This window comes from Cnephaeus nilssonii (genome assembly GCF_951640355.1).
Source record: "Cnephaeus nilssonii genome assembly, chromosome: 7".
In the NCBI taxonomy this organism is placed as follows: domain Eukaryota; kingdom Metazoa; phylum Chordata; class Mammalia; order Chiroptera; family Vespertilionidae; genus Cnephaeus; species Cnephaeus nilssonii.
The window spans coordinates 11,406,856-11,423,327 of NC_137078.1; the positions used below are offsets into that span (position 1 = coordinate 11,406,856).

A 16,472-nucleotide genomic window follows, 5' to 3' on the forward strand; every position below is an offset into this window, starting at 1 on the left:
CATATGGAAGAGCAAACAAAATCACCCCTAGGGGAAGATCACCCATAAACCTCAAAACCTACATAATAAAAGCCTAATATGCAAATTGGCCCCTCTGGTGGTGGTGTGACCAGGAGACCAAGAGTTCGACTGCTTGCTATGCTGTGCGCTGACCACCAGGGAGAAACATGGAACACGGCATCTGGCAGTAGTGGAGGGGCTACTGCCCAGATGGGCCCCAACGTGAGCAAGAGCGGGACCATGGTGGGATGGTGGAGCAGGTGAGTGGGAGGAACCAGGCCAAGGCAGGTGGGGTGGCGGGGGGCGGGACTGCCACCAGGCTCCCAGGTGCTAAGGGAGAAAGGGCAAATACCAATATTAAAATATTTATTATAATTATTTCCCTTTCAATGTGCATGAATCTGTGCACCAGGCCACTAGCTATTTTTATAATCAGCTTTTTAAAATACACTATTTAGCACATAATCAAAGATAAGTGGGATGGGTGAAGAGCTATGACAACATGAATAAAAATCAGCACGAAAAAACAGATAATGCAAACAGAAGTACGAGGGCTCTAAATATTGGAATAATCACACACAAATTATAAAACAACACTGTTTTATCAAGTTGATAAAAACCAAGGTAAAGCATTTCAACAGATAACTAAAAATTTAAAAGATACTGCATATTTGAATAAAAATGAAATAGAGCCCAGCCAGGTATTGCTCAGTGGTTGAGAGTTGACCTATGAACCAGGAGGTCACGATTCGATTCCCAGTCAGGGCACATGCCTGGGTTATGGGCTCGACCCCCAGTTGGGTGTGTGCAGGCAGCCAATCAATGATTCTCTCTCATCCTTGATGTTTCTATTTCTCTCTCCCTCTCCCTTTCTCTCTGAAATTAATTTTAAAGTATTTTTAAAAATAGAACAAAAATGAAATAGAAATTCTAGAACTCAAAAATACAACACATGAAAAACTAAATAAATAAATTTATCAACAAATTAAACAGAAAAAAAGTGAATTGTCAGACCAGAAAGAATTACCCATAATTTCTTCCAGAAAGACAGCTATAATGAGTAAAGCCTAGAAAGACAAAAGAATAAAAAACATAAAATGAAGGATAAGAATAGTCAAAATAGTAAGAACATGTTTAACAGAAAAAGATAAGGCAAGAGACAATATGGTGCAGGATAACATTTAAAGATCTAACATTCAAAATGTGTATTCTAAAACTTATATGTAAAAACATCAATTCACTGATTTTAGAAATCCTACTCACCCCCAAGCAGGATACTACAAAGAAATCCATCTCTACTCACATCCCAGTGAAACTACAGAAAACCAAAGAGATGATCATGAAAGAAATAAAAAAGGCCAAAAAAAAAAAAAAAAGACAAAGTACCCTCAGAGGAGAAACAGCTAGAAGGACAATACATAAATCAACAGAAATTATGAGAACCAGAAATTATAGACTGATTTAACATGCTGAGAAAACACCACCCAAATCTCCTGCCAATCCAAAATTATTCTATACCCAGGACAAATAGTACTTAAGATATAGTCAGACAAACAAAAACTGAGAGAGACTTAAAAAAAATCCTAGAGCATATTATTTATGCAAAAGGAACATACAACTTGTAAGAAAAGAAGAAGAGCAAGAATATGTTTGTATATTTTCAGAAAACAACTCCGAGACCATGTGGATTCCAGCAACAGAGAGGACTCGACAGGACTATTCCAGCCATGAAGAAAGAAGAGAAGCAGTACAGAGATGGAAGACGCCAACGTCGCCTTGCCATAATAGCAGTTAACAGCTGTGCGTCACTACAGGTTGCCCAGGACCAAACCAGAGAGGTTTGGACCTGCATCACCACCATTCGTCCACCATCCAGAACTGAAATGTCATGGCTCACATGTACACATAAGGAACTGTTTGACATTGAAATTGGGTTTCAAAAGAACTGTTGACCCAGAAAGAAACTCACTACAGACTGATTCATTTGCCTGTCAGCATAACCATTATTGCTTGTCTCATTTTTGGTACTTATAAGTGTATTTCTAATAGCACATGATCTCACTCATCTAGGGGAAATAATGAACAACATAGACTGATGAACAAGAACAGACCCAGAAACAAGGAGGCATGGATCAGACTGTCGGGCCTCAGAGGGAGGGTAAGAGAGGGTGGGGGAAAAGGGGAGAGATCAACCAAAGGACTTGTGTGCAAGCATATGAGCCTAACCAGCGGTTAAGGACAACAGGGGCGTGGGGGCATCTGTGGGGAGGGGTGTGGGATGGGAATAGGGTGATGAGGACAAATATGTGATACCTTAATCAATAAAGAAATATTAAAAAAAAAGAAGAAAAAATCCTCCTATCTAATAAAGAGGGAATATGCTAATTGACTGTCCCACCCTAAAAGATGGCGGTGTCCACAGCCCATAAGGAGGGAATATGCTAATTGACCGTCCTGACTTCAATAATGGCAGCGCCCAGAGCCAATAAGGAGGGAATATGCTAATTGACTGCCCCGCCCTCAAAGATGGCAGTGTGCACAGCCACAAGGTGGCAGCACCCAGTCCCCTCAGCCCTGCCAGGATGGCAGGCACACAGCCCGGCCGCTCCGCACGGCCTGCCTCCTGAGCTCCCCAGTCCCTTCAGCCCCTCAGCTGCCCAGGGCCGGCCCAAGGTTCAGGTAAGCCTCCAATGGTGGCTGTCTAGCTGCCCAGGGCAGCCCAAGGCTCAGGTAACCAGGGCAGGCTGAGGAATGCACTGCTGGCAGTGGCAGCAGCAGAGGTATGATGGGGCATCGCCTTCCCCTGATCGCTGGGTCACATCCCGCCTCTGAGGGCTCCTGGATTGTGAGAGGTGGCAGGCAGGGCTGAGGGACCCCCCCTCCAGTGCATGAATTTCCATGCACCAGGCCTCTAGTTTAAATATAAATTTAAATAAATATTGACCATATAAAACAATAGTAATAATGTCTGCAGAATTTCAAACATACACAACAATAAAATAAATGATACCATTGATGTTGGGGAAGAAAAATAGAGGTAAAATTTCTGGAGTCCTTGCATTTTCTGCGAAGAGAATAAAAATACAATTACAATCACTAGCTGCTTAAAGACATTTTGGTCAACAACAGAGTGCATCTACCATGGTGGTCCCACAAGATCATAATGGAGCTGAAAATTTCCTATTGCCTGGTGATGTTGTATCCACCATAACACTATAGTGCAAGGCATTACTTATGTGTTTGCGGTGACGCTGGTGTAAACAAACCTACTGCACTGCCAGCCACAGAAAAGTATAGCATATTCAATTATGTACAGTACATGATATTTGATAATGATAGTAAATGTAGTTATTATATTATAACTTTTATCATTATTTTAGACTGGGTAATTTTTCTATTTATGAAAGAACAATGTGCTGTAAAACAGTATGGGATGTTATAATGGCAGCAGCCTCATACATTTTGTGTTTATTGTGTTTCTTGATGGAATCATTTTCTCTTGTGCTGGACTTAATCTCATGCTGTTTTTTACAGTAACATGCTGCACAGAGTTTTCACCTAGGGACAATAGGCTACACCACATTGCCCAGGTCTAGAGTAGACTGTACTGTCTAGGTTTGAGTAAGTGCACTTTATGATGTTTGCACTACCACAAACTTGCCTAACAACATGTTTCTTAAAACATATCCCAAAGGTAGGTGGCACATATTTGTACAATAATATTAGACTAGAGGCCCAGTGCATGAAATTCGTGCATGGGATGGGGGGGCGGGGGGAATGTCTCCCTCAGCCCAGCCTGCACCCTCTCCAATCCAGGACCCCTCGGGGGATATCCGACTGCCAGTTTAAGCCTGATCCCAGTCGGACATCCCTCTCACAATCTGGGACCACTGGCTCCTAACTGCTCACCTGCCTAACTGCCTGATTACCCCTAAATGCCCCCCTGATGGCCTGATCACCCCCAACTGACCCCCCTGCGAGCCTGGTCACCCCCAACTGCCCCTTCCGCCGGACTGGTCACCCTTTACTGCCCCTCCCCCCCCGCTGGCCTGGTCGCCGAACTGCACCCCTCCAACAGCCAGATCGCCCCTCACTGCCCCTATCTGCCAGCATTGTTGCCCCTCACTGGCCCCCTACCAGCCTGGTCATTCCTAACTATCCCCTGCTGCTGGCCTGGTCGCCCCACGCAGGCTGCTGCTCAGTCCTTTGATTGCTCCTCACTAACCCCTCCGCCGGGGTCTCTGTCTGCTCTCCAGGTGCCGCTTCCATGCATGTCACCACCCCTTTGTCGGGGGTCACCCAGTATAGAGCCGTGTTCCCTCTGCCACCACTTTCTCACCTCTCCTCTGTGTTCCGGGACCCTCAGAATGATGTCCGCCCCACCTCGTCTCTGTGCTAAATAGCCAGTTTCCACTCACAAATCCAAACACTGCTGGTCCATCCGAACTCATTCATCAGCACATTCATCCCGCGGGTCCTCCTTTCTGAGCGCGGAGCCTGGCCAGACCTCACTGTGAGCCCAGACAGGAAGGAATCCTGGCCAAGACTGGGGGGCCAGGCTGGGACAGGGGGCAGAGTGAAAGGACACCTTCTCTGGGGAAGAAGCAGTGCCCCCTGAGCATGTGGTGCTTGAGGCATCTACCTGGGAACAGGGGTCAGGGCTCTGTAGAGTGTTTACCACCCGCACCTCCTCCCCCTTCACTTCTCCTCTTCCTTCACCTCTTCTTCCTCCTTCCCCTCTTCTTCCTCCTTCCCCTCCTCCTCTCTCTCTTCCTCCCAGTCCTGCTCTTCTCCCTTCTCCTCATCCTCACCCTCTTCTCCCTTCTTCCCTCCTCTTCCTGCTCCTCTGATTTTACTAGTGTTTCAGATGATCAGAGTAATGTTGATGGGCTGGGCTGCGTGGCATATTTGAACTTTATCCACTTGTCAAGGTTCCAATCCCATGCTCAGGTTTTGAACAACAGAGAGTAACTTTTGTCCATTCTCTCAGGAATTTATTTGACTGATGTAAATATCTGAAGAAACCCTTAGGCCCCATTTTCTTTTTTATAAGTTACACTGAAACATACTTGGTCAGTATCTCTCACATGCTGCATGAATCCATCATCTCTGTAGCAAGGAGACTGATGGTCAAATCTTCCCTGAGTCCTGCCCTTGGGCTCCATCACCACTGCCTTCCCTGGAGAGAGGCCCTGGACTGCTCTTTGGGGGATTAGATAAAGGCCTCCATTTAACCAAGTATGACAATCAGGGCCCCTCCAGCCCACCTCTCAGTTCTTGCTTCCTGTCCTCCCGCCTGGGGCAGTGTTTTTCCCTGAGTGATGCAGAAGGCTTTCACCGCCATCAACTCTGTGCATGTTCCTGGAGCATTGGTGATCATGAATGCATCTCATATGCATTGTTTTCCATTTCTGAAAGTAACAATGCAAACTCTGCAAATATGAAAAAGAATGTTCGGCTTTTGGCTAATAATAAAGTACATGCCAATAAATGTTATCAGGATTTATTCATCATGCCTTTATGAAAATCAACTGGATATATTCTTTTCTTTTCCCAAAAGGTAAAATTCCTAACCTGTTACCAGACAACTCTATTAAAAAAGAGACCAGGCTGCTTCTTGTCAACGCCATGTACTTCAAAGGAAGATGCAATGGACCCTTCCAGAAAACATGCACAAAGGAAAAGCCTTTTCAAATAAGCCAGGTGGGGAAGCTTTCAAAAATCCTGCTAGTTTGATGAAAAAATTGAATGGAAAATTTTAATTTTGTGAAAGCATGAATGATTGGTTAAAATAGTAAAAAACAACACATTTCTGGATGGAATTTTAAACTCAGTGAAAAAGAACTAAAGGAAACAATATTTTTTTACATTTCATTCCTCATCCTATTGTCTCTGTCAATTTTTATACATTCATTGCTGCCACCTGTTTCTGGAAACTTAAGATATTTCTTCATGTGCAAGTTGTTAAATAGGAAGCAAAAAACAACAACACACAGGTGTTAAGGAAATATGATACTTGTGTGCATTGGAGGTATAGAGGGAGTGAATGTGAAAATATATTCATTAAATCATGTATTTTAAAACTTAAGTATAGACTTGACTTGCTGTTAATTAATGTATCATTAATTGTAAATTATGTATAAATCGCTACTATTATAACAACTAAGACTTTAGTCTTGCATTGAGATATAATAACCTCAATAAGTGCAGACATTGAAATAGTTTGCCAATCCTGAAATCCCTGCAAAATACCATTTCAGAAAATTGGAAATGTGTACAGATAATATCCCCCTCTTTTACCTTTTTTGGATAAGGTGTACTTTAAATAATCAGCTCTCTTGTTGCAAAGCAAGGAGTGGAAAACTTTCTAGCATTGACTTTAGAAACTATGTAAAATTTTATAGTGGATGGTCTATAGCAAGTTTAAAAATTCAGTTTAATAAATCTAATACTTCCACTACTTCTGCAGGCATATACCTTTCAATAATATAGAAATCACCACCCGGGAGTAGAGTATCAAACTTGGGAAATTGAATGTAAATGCATGAAGACACATCTGGTTCTGGGTACTGGCTAAGAGACTATTTTCTGACAGGGCAGGTCCATCTACACTGCAGTCAAATGCTGTGAAACTAGAAGTTTCATCCCACTTTTTCAGAAGCCCTTTTTCTAACTAGATAGAATCCTTTGATCACATGTTTTCTTAAATACATTTACAGAGCACATTTCACACAAGGAAAATCTGGCTTGTTCCTCTGGAAAATGCAGAGTATCGCACTGATCTTGCTGAATTACACATCTCCTCATGGGCTGCCACACCTGCTCACAGCAGATGCTGTGCCATCATGACTGACAGAAGGAGTGGGGACTTTCCGAAGTGCTCCCGAGAGCAGGGATATTGTTTCCACCACGGCTGCTAAGCACTCTCCTGGAGTCACTGCGCTCGTCTGGGAAGGTTATTGCCTTTTCCACCTGTGCTTTTCCTTCAGGCTCCTCTGTTTGTTCCCCTCTGGAGGAGCAGAGCCCCGTGCAGATGATGTTCCAGGAGGCCACGGTTCACCTCGCCTACATAAAGGAGGTGAAGGCCCAGGTGCTGGAGCTGCCCTATGGGGGCGAGGAGCTGAGCATGCTCATTCTGCTGCCTAAACACAACGTGGACCTCAGCCAGGTGAGGTGAGCAGGGACACCCTCCGTGCCCTTCCTCAGGACAGAACTCTCACCAGCTGTGTCTGCCTTTAAGCTGGTGACGGGGCCACAGGCTGTGGAGCACGGTGTGCAGCAGGGGGCTTGGACTCTACCTGCTACTCAAGACCCACTTCTCCAGTATGACCTCTCCCAATTATTACCTCAGGGGCTCCCCTTTTCTCCTCTCTGAACCGGGCAGAACAAGAACGTCTGCCTGAGGGTTTTGATGAGGATGAAGTGGGGGTAGTCCACGGACAAGCTTAGCACATCGCCTTGTGCGATAAGCCCACTTTAAATGAATCCTTATCAGTGACCTGATCATTGTGGTTAGGGGTATATTGTAAAGAGCCTTGTCTTTATTCAGAACCTGAATCAGTGGGTGGGAACAAGCTCAGGCATTAACCTAAGGAGGGAGGGGGTGAGGAGGGCGGGGCCAGCGCTCAAGGCACAGGGTCAGGAACAGTCCCCACTGGCTCTCATCTCCCCCCCCCCCCGCCCCCGCCCTTGTTTTCTGTGAGCATAAGTCTTGGGTGAGAGGATCTACCGCTGCTAATAGGCTCTGGCACAGCACCTGGGTGGGCGATGTCCCGTGTCCTGAGGGCTGAGTGTTGGGGGCTGCAGCCCTTGGCTCTGCCTGTGTCCATCTCCTGTGAAGCTGCTTCTCCATAAGGATGCGGATCCCCTGAGCTGACCTTTCCCTCTGGGCATGTACTGTGAGCCCTTTATTTGTCAATCTTGTTGCTTCGCAGCAATGTCTTCTCATCTCCAAGAATAAGCACATTCCCAGCTGGTGTGACTCAGTGGTTGAGTGTCAACCTATGAACCAGGATGTCAAGGTTCCATTCCAGGTCAGAGCACATGCCCAGGTTGTGGGCTGCATCCCCAGTATAGGGTGTTTAGGAGGCAGCCTATCAATGATTCTCTCTCATCATTGATGTTTCTATCCCTCTCTCCCTCTCCCTTCCTCTCTGAAATTAATAAAAAATATATTTAAAAAAATAGAAAAGAATCAGCAGAATGAAAAGAAACAAGTGCACAGTCAGTTGGGCATTGACTCTTGTCGGGATGAGAGCACGCCTCTCAGAAGTCCTGGGAAGGGGAGGGCAGCCTGGTCTCGGTGCCTCTAGGTGGTTGGAGATGCCCCTGCTTGGTATGGAAGCCACATGTGTAACAGCACGAGGGCAAGATCTCACAACCCTCCTGGCAGGTAAAGGTGCCTCTAGTCCTGTGTGACCATCAGCACCCACCTATAGGAGGAGGAAGGGCACGTGAATGCTTCTGTGTGCATATTTATATGTGTTGAAGTATGAATCCTAAAGGCAAACTCTGGTCTTTCAGGTGGAAAAAAACCCTCACTTTTGAGGAATTCATAGCCTGGACCAAGCCATCCTGGATGAGGAGCACTGACGTTGAGGTTTTCCTTCCAAGATGAGGGCTGGATGAGGGCTATGACATGGCCCCTGTGCTTCAGCGTTTGGGAATAGCTGATGCCTTTCAATGGGACAAAGCTGACTTTCCCTCAATGTCAGTCAGGAAAGAGCTGTTTCTGACCAACGTTGTGCACAAAAGTTTTCTGGAGGTGAATGAGGAAGGCACCGAGGCCGCAGCTGCCTCAGACATGGACATGGCCAACAACTACTGTGGTGTTGTACCGGCAAGATTCTGTGCAGACCATCCCTTCCTTTTCTTCGTCAGGCACAACAAAGCCAACTGCATTCTGTTCTGTGGCCGGTTTTCCACTCCATAAGGGGGGCAGTTACTGTGCCTGTGAGCATTTCCCTCTTCCTGTGTCCTCAAATCTCACTCTACAGCTCAGTCAATTCACAGGGCAAAGGTGAGAGCAGAGTCCTCATCTGGCTGAATGATTGGCCATGCCTCTCCACACTCAGCTGTCCCTGTACTAACCACTCATTATGCCACTTAATCAATATTATAGGGCAATAGACTTCAGTGGTCACTGTTGTATTCATAATACATGCCAGACCCCATTGGATGGCATGCAAAGTTTTCCTATATGGCTCCAGACTTATTTCTTACTCATTCCACTGGCAATGAATTCTTGTTTCATTGTGCTCAGTCTTGTACTCGCATCTTGTCACATACTTGCCTTAGTCAGACTGCTTCCATGGTAGTATATGCTGTGAGCTGTTGTTACTGTTTCATACTTTTTCTGGTGCTTGGACTTCTTAAGAGGTTTCTATAATGTACATTTTTATTTATAAATCTTTTATTGACACTCCCTGATCATCAAGTATGTGCAAACAGGAAGTGTGGACATAAACAGGTGGAATCCTTTGACACCTCGTCATTCTTACCTGCGCCCCAATTATATAGCTTTTATGTCAACCTAATTGGACAAGCTGATGTTATTAAACTTATCATGTGAGCCCCTTGTAATTAAACACCTCTCTTCATGTTATTGTGTTTCTCCAATGACAAGCCTAACAATAAAAATAATATTCAACTCTTAAAAACTCATTTCCAATGTCATCTTCTGCAAGAAATTATTCCTTTTCTGTATAACCAGATGTGCATCTTTGACCTCTCATTAGATACAAGAAAGCACATTTCTCTAATGGTAGTTGCTTTATTTATTGATCATCTCTGTTCTCTAACTAGATTTTAAGGTCATCAAGGTTTGAGACTATATTTTGCATATCTATGTCCCACTTATGATAAGTAATTTGGTGATAGATTAGCTCTGTAAATTTCTAAAATAAATATTTTTATTGATTTCAGAGAGGAAGGGAGGAGAGAAAGAGAGACAGAGAGAGAGAGAGAGAGAGAGAGAGAGAGAGAGAGAGAGAGAGAGAGAGAAATATCAATGATGAGAATCACCCATCAGCTGCCTCTTGCATACCCCCTACTGGGGATCGACCCCCAACACAGGCATGTGTTCCAACCAGGAATAGAGTTGTGATGTCCAGGTTTATGGGTCCACGTTCAACCACTGAGCGACACTGGCTGGACTGTTTTCTATTCTTTTGGGTATATATTAGGAGAGAATAGCTGGATCATATGCTCATTCTATGCTTAATGTTTTGAGGAATCACCAAACCACTTTCCATTTTATACCCACTGGCAAGCTATGAGTGGCTGACCCATTTTATACCCTCTGGCAAGCTATGAGTGTTCCAACATCCCTGCAACATTTCCAATACTTGTTATTTTCCTTTTTTTATTTTTATTTTTTAATTTATGGCCATCCTACTGGGTGGGTGTCGGAGACCTGCTCAGACAGAGAACAGGGTAATCCTGAAAGTAGGAGACGGTGACGAGGAAAAAGAAAGAGAGAGAAGCAAAAGCGGGGGTCAGGAGGACCAACAACAGTGATGCTGCTGAAGGCAAGTTTATTCACAGAGAGCAGTACATTTATATCCCAAATTTTGGCTCCCCTCCCGAACTCCCGGGCGTCGTGCTATAAGTCTGGGCAGCGAGCCACACGCACCTCCTTGTGGAGACAAAGCAATCCTTGAGTCATGGACTCTCAATCCAATCTTCCTTGAGCAAAGTTCACTCCAAAAACACTTAATTTCAATATCTGTTACTATTACAGTTTGCTTAAATAACATTCATTTGACCCCTTTCCAAGGACAGGCAATCACGCAGCTGCCTTGGAATAAGAACACCAGTTAGAGACAGACCCTTTTCAAGGCCCGTCTATCCAGTGCCCTTATAGGGAGCCCCATGAATTTTCCCACAATTCCCCCTTTTTAATTTATTATAAATGAAGAAAACTTTGCTCCTTTTCTTGCTGCAGTTGCAGCCTTTTCATACTAATCATGATGTTAGCAACCTGAGTTGAAATCTATCTGCAGCCCCAAGGGATAAGACATAGCATAAGTATAACCCTTAAGCCACGTCGGGATTTCGTCGACCTTGACTGCTGTGGAGGTGGTCCTTTCCAGGTAGGAGTCAGTCAGAGTCACCAGGGTGGAAGGATGGACCGGATCAGAGGTTGGTATACATGCTTCTGGACTGCTTTCTGGGTAGACTGTAAAGCCTGTAAGAACTTGAGTAAAGATTGGTTATGGATTTTAGCTTTTCTAGATTGGGTTTCTATGTAAGCTGGTGAGGTGGGTAGGTCAGGGTTTGGAAAAGTTACTAGAATCTGTAGAGGCCCCACTGGTTTTAGGGCAGCTTCCCGGGCTGCTTCATCTGCAGCCTCGTTCCCTCTTGCTTCTGGGGAGTCTCCTTGTCTCATATAGGTAGAGATGGAAAGACTCAATTGCATCTGGTAGTGCTAGTTGGCCCATTGTCCTTGTGCTGCTTGAGTCTGTCTAACTGCCTATAACAAAAGTAAGCCCTCACAGAACTCAACAACATATTATGTGGTTTCTTTGACATGAAAAGCTCACAGTAGGCACATCCATAGAGACAGCCAATGGATTAGTGGCTGCCCTGGGCTGGGAGAGGAGGAAATGGAGAATAATTGCTAAGAGGGGTACTGTTTCTTTTTGAGGTGATGAAAATTTTCTGGAGCTAGACAGTGACAACAGTTGACCAACTTGGTGAACAGACTCAAAACCACTGTGTATGCCTTTCAGGGCAACTACTATGAGATGTTCATTTTATCTAATAAAGCTGATATTTTTCAAAAGGGAACTGATTCATCTAGGTTGCAGAATTTAAGGAGACACTTACTTTCAGAGTCACAGAAGTGCAGGGATTGGCACCTAAGAGTGCATGCCCCCTTAAGTAAGGTCCCAGTCACCCTGCTAGCCTTGCCCTACCTCAAGCAGCCAGAGGCCCACTCTCCTGTGAAGCCCAGGCCCCGAGCCAATCTGACTTGTGTCTGTTTCTGTCCCTGTGCAGGCACCTGGAGAGCTGCTCACACATGAGCACCAAAGCCCAGTGGCAGGAGTAGACCAGGCCCAGGCACTAGACAACTAACTGGCTTCTGTGTCTGGCTCAGCACTGCTAATGTGTCCTGGGACCCCAAAGGAAATCTCATTCCAGCTGCCTCATCTGTGTAAGATAAGAGGGGTGTTGATGGTCCACAGGACCTAGTGCTCCCAACAGGCGGCTGTTTCTCCACCTCGGTTTGCTCCCTGGAAGGAGAGAAGCCCAGGCTCCGAAGGGCTCAGGAGCCTTCCCAGCCCCTCCTGGCTGTGACTTCCTCATTTGGAGGAAGCAGAGCGGGTACACCACAGGCACCTGGAGCTCCAGCCCCGCTGGGTGGTCACTATAAATCGGCTGTCCTTTCAGAATCCCATTTCAGAGTCGCTCCTGGCAGGGGTGAGAAGTGAGAGCTTCCAGCCCCCACGTCCAGCGAGGGTCCCACAGGCTTGGAAGTGCCTGGAGTGGGAGTCCAGGACCTATCCCTGGGGGAGTGGCCTCCGCCTCTCCAGACCCTGGCTGACCAGCATCTGTCCCCATCCGCCTCGCCCTGCCCTGCCAGCACATTGAGGGCGGGCTGTGTAGAGTCCCCATAAGGCCTGTGGGTGGCCCAGACCCAGGAGGGAAGCTGGCTTCCAGGTGCTGTTGTCCAGTCTGCACTTCTGGTCCTGGCATCCAGGTCCCCGGGGGCACAGGAAGAGTGAGGCTGAGGGGGCAGGTATGGCATCGTAGGCAGGTCTGGGTTTGCAGTAGAAGAATCCTCAGAGGACCCTTTAGAGACAGGAGATGACAGAGAGAGGACCATCTCCTCCACCTCGAACCCGAGAAGGCAGGGCTGTGCCTTCTTGTTGGCAGAAACCCAGGCTCTTGGGGGCGCAGTGGTCAGCGGCACAGCTGGGCTTTGCCTGTGACAGGTCGCAGGACCCCGCCTCCTGGCTCCCCAACAAGCCTCAGATGCAGCCCCTCCTCCATGGTCTCTGCTTTCCAGGTGCCTCTTCCATGCATATCGCCTCCCCTTTTTCCGGGTTCACCCCATATAGAACCGGATTCCCCCTGCCACCACTTTCTGGCCTCTCCTCTGTGTTCCAGGGCCCTCAGAATGATGTCTGCCTGGATGTTTACCTCATCTCTGTGCTAAATCGCCAGTCTCCTCTATCAAATACAAGCACTGCTGGTCCATCCAAACTCATTCATCAGCACACACTGATTCTGTGGGTCCTCCAAGATGCATCTGGCCTTCCTTTAAGAACCTGAAGAAGGGGCTGTGGTAAATTAATAAAGAGACTAGACATGAAATATAAATTTGAAAGCATTCTTGGGGGGAGCCACAGGAGACTTAGCTATAGTAACCAAGTTCTCCCTGAATCTCCATACCCAAGGCTTTTTATTCACACATTTTGGCCTATAGCAAAGCAGTTGTACATATCAAAAGTAAAGTTTGGTAAGATTATCCATTTGGGGAAACTGCCTTGGGCTGTTCAGCTGTTTGGCCAGCAACAGGTAATAACAAGTAGATTTTCAGGTTTGGGGAAATGCCCTCAGCTGTCTGGCAGCAGGCAATAACATGTTATTGTATCTTCAGCCCTGCTGAAACCTCAAGGTTCACCAATCTATTGATGAACTTCTTGTATTTATGACCTGCTGGAATTAGCCCCCAGCAATACTTAGGAATAAACTTAACCAAGGAAATAAAAATAAGTATAGTTTAAGGGACTTTTGACAATAGCAAGTGTAACAACATCTATTAGTGCCTGCTTGGTATTTCCTCCTTCTAATGGATTTTATGAATCCAGCTATGGATCTGAGACAAAATAATTCTGCATCTTCTTTATTCTGTACCTTGAACCAGTGATTGATGTGTCACCAGAGTGGGAATAGATAGGAAAGGATTCGAGCACAAGCCACTGACCAGAGTTAGGGGTGGACATGCTGGATGACACAAAGGGCCCCAAATAGCTTCCAACTTATTAATCCTGTTGGGTGTGTGTGCAAGGAGGGGGAAGGAGAGACGGGAAATAGAACAATCACTAATGTTTAATTTATTTTTAATAAAATTTTATAGATTTCAGAGAAGAATGGAGAGGGAGAGAGAGATAGAAACATCAATGATGAGAGAGAACCATCAATCGGCTGCCTTCTGCATGCCGCTACTGGGTATAGAACCCCAAACCAAGGCATGTGCTCTAATCAGGAATCAAACTGTGACCTTCTGGTTAACAGATCAATGATCAAACACTGAGTCTCACGGGCCAGACATGTTTAACATTTTTTGTTGCTACTATTTAATGATTACAGAAAAATAATAAATTATATGCACAACTCAATGCACTATGACAAAACTAATACACTTGTGTAACCATAGATGACAAGAAATGTCACATTATCGGTACTCTGGAAGCCACTCCCACTGCTAAAAATGGACGCAGAATTTGTCCTGATCAGGTATAGTAAGACATCTGACATGGAAATGGTTGTCACAAAGGAAGAATGTATATTCACAGATCCCTAAAAATCGGAAGCATTCAACACCACACCACATGGGACCTGGGAAGCATCCATTCTGCCAGGAGGCATGCAGGAGTGAAGGCACAGCCTTCTGGAATTCTCACAGGAAGGAATGGGCATGGCAGGACAGGTACACTAGGTTTAAATTAGACAGTTTAAATAATTTGGGGGCTGTGAGCTGGCTACAAAGGCGGTCTCTAGTGGATTGGTACCTGTGTGGGGGTAGTTTAGAGTAGGGGGACTATTGGCTTAGCCTGTAAGAGTTTGATAAAGGAGATATTTGAGAGTGTGGTCACTGAATTTATATCAAAGGGACACTCGCAGGGGCATCAGGGGGCCATTCGCTATCTCTAGGAATTAGGGCTGTTAGAAGCACTCTCTGCAAAATCAAGGCCTCAACTACCAGAGCACGGAGAACACAGAAAATACAGTCAGTACAATCCCCCTTGCTCTCCAAAAAGAACTCTCTCCTGAATTCAAACCCTATGGGTTAGTTCTGCCTGTTTTTGAACTTTCTATAACCAAACCACACAGCTTTTTGTGGCTGGTCTTTCATTCAACAGTGCCGCTGTGAGATGCAGCCATGTTCCTGTGCATTGCTGTAGTTTGCTCATTTTTATTACTGTATATTATTCTGTTGTATTTATTAGACTGTTATTCTGCTGATGGGCACTTATGTGGTTTCCAAATGCGGGTCTAATACAAACCATGTGGTTATCAACATTCTTGTACATGTCTCCATATGCACATGCTCACACACATTTCACTCAGGGGAGAAATTCCTGGATGGGAGCTCAGGTAAGCATGTGCTCATTTGGCAGATATACCCTACCTTCCTGAGGGTGTAAGTATCTCTGAGCTTTGATTGTGGCCATTTATATTTTAAATTCACAAGGAGAACACTCCAATGTTATTTGACAGAACAGTTACTTTGCCTCAACTCTAGACAGTAAATGTATTGATTGATTGATGTATAATGATGAATTTTGTCTCAACCTTATATACAGTATACACATTGACTTCGGAAATGGCTTTGTTTTCTATTTAACCCAAATACAACATGCCAGGAGAAAAAATAAAATTCAGAAAACTTTTTTCTTCAGTTAACCTGTCTCAGGTTTTAATTTAACAGCTTCTCAGTGCAGCCTCTCTGTCTTGACTTTCCCACACTGACCTCTTTGTCGAAGCCGGTGAGCGGAGCTCTGGTTCTGTGAGAAATGGTGGAGAGCTCACAGGTTTGATCAAACCACTAGAATTTAGCAACAAGGGCTTTCAATGTGTGTTGGTTTCTTTATTTAATAAGCTGTAAATCAGTCTAAAATCTTCATTATTGAACTCTTCCTGCTTAAAAGAAAATCTATGGAGAGTATTTTTATCACTCATTAATGGACCTTCTTTGACCCTTCTCATGATAAACAAGTTCTCAGAGTAAAAAACCAACAAAATCCACAATCCCTTTCACACTATATTGTCCATACTAACACACACACACACACACACACAAAATAGGGCTTTTTCTTTGTTGCTGCTTCATGTTGAGATTTGTAAGAAAATAGGGGACAAGTTTCATGAATGCAGAAATATTTCAGACCCTCAACCACTATGAATTTTGGTGAAGTTACATTCCCAGACATTTAAAGTGGGAAACAAACAAAGGACCCACAGAAATAGTGGTGTAGCCATCACTGTGAGAAGAATACTGGGGCTGCATTCATGTTGGTTTCTAAAGATAGTGACATCAAGGTTGTTGGTTGGAACTGGGGACCCTGAGAAAGCAGGTACCTACCAAGAAGGACTCCTGGAGGCTAAATCGACTCAAATTGATAAGACAGACCCTTGCAGCCATTTCTATGGGAGGAGGGGGCTCACCAGGAGGGCACTTCAAGGAGAAGACTGCACTGAACTGCCTGCCTGCACTGTGCTCCTGCATCTGAGCCAGCCCT

General features: G+C 45.2%; 1 pseudogene across 1 annotated transcript; it reads left to right on the forward strand.

Annotated features, from left to right (window-relative positions):
- Positions 1 to 3,669: 3,669 nt before the first annotated feature.
- LOC307102739 (serpin B9-like) lies at positions 3,670 to 8,932 on the forward strand (annotated as a pseudogene). The gene is made up of 3 exons: positions 3,670 to 3,694; positions 6,990 to 7,168; positions 8,524 to 8,932. The product of its transcript is annotated as a serpin B9-like (transcript).
- The last annotated feature ends 7,540 nt before the right edge of the window (positions 8,933 to 16,472 follow it).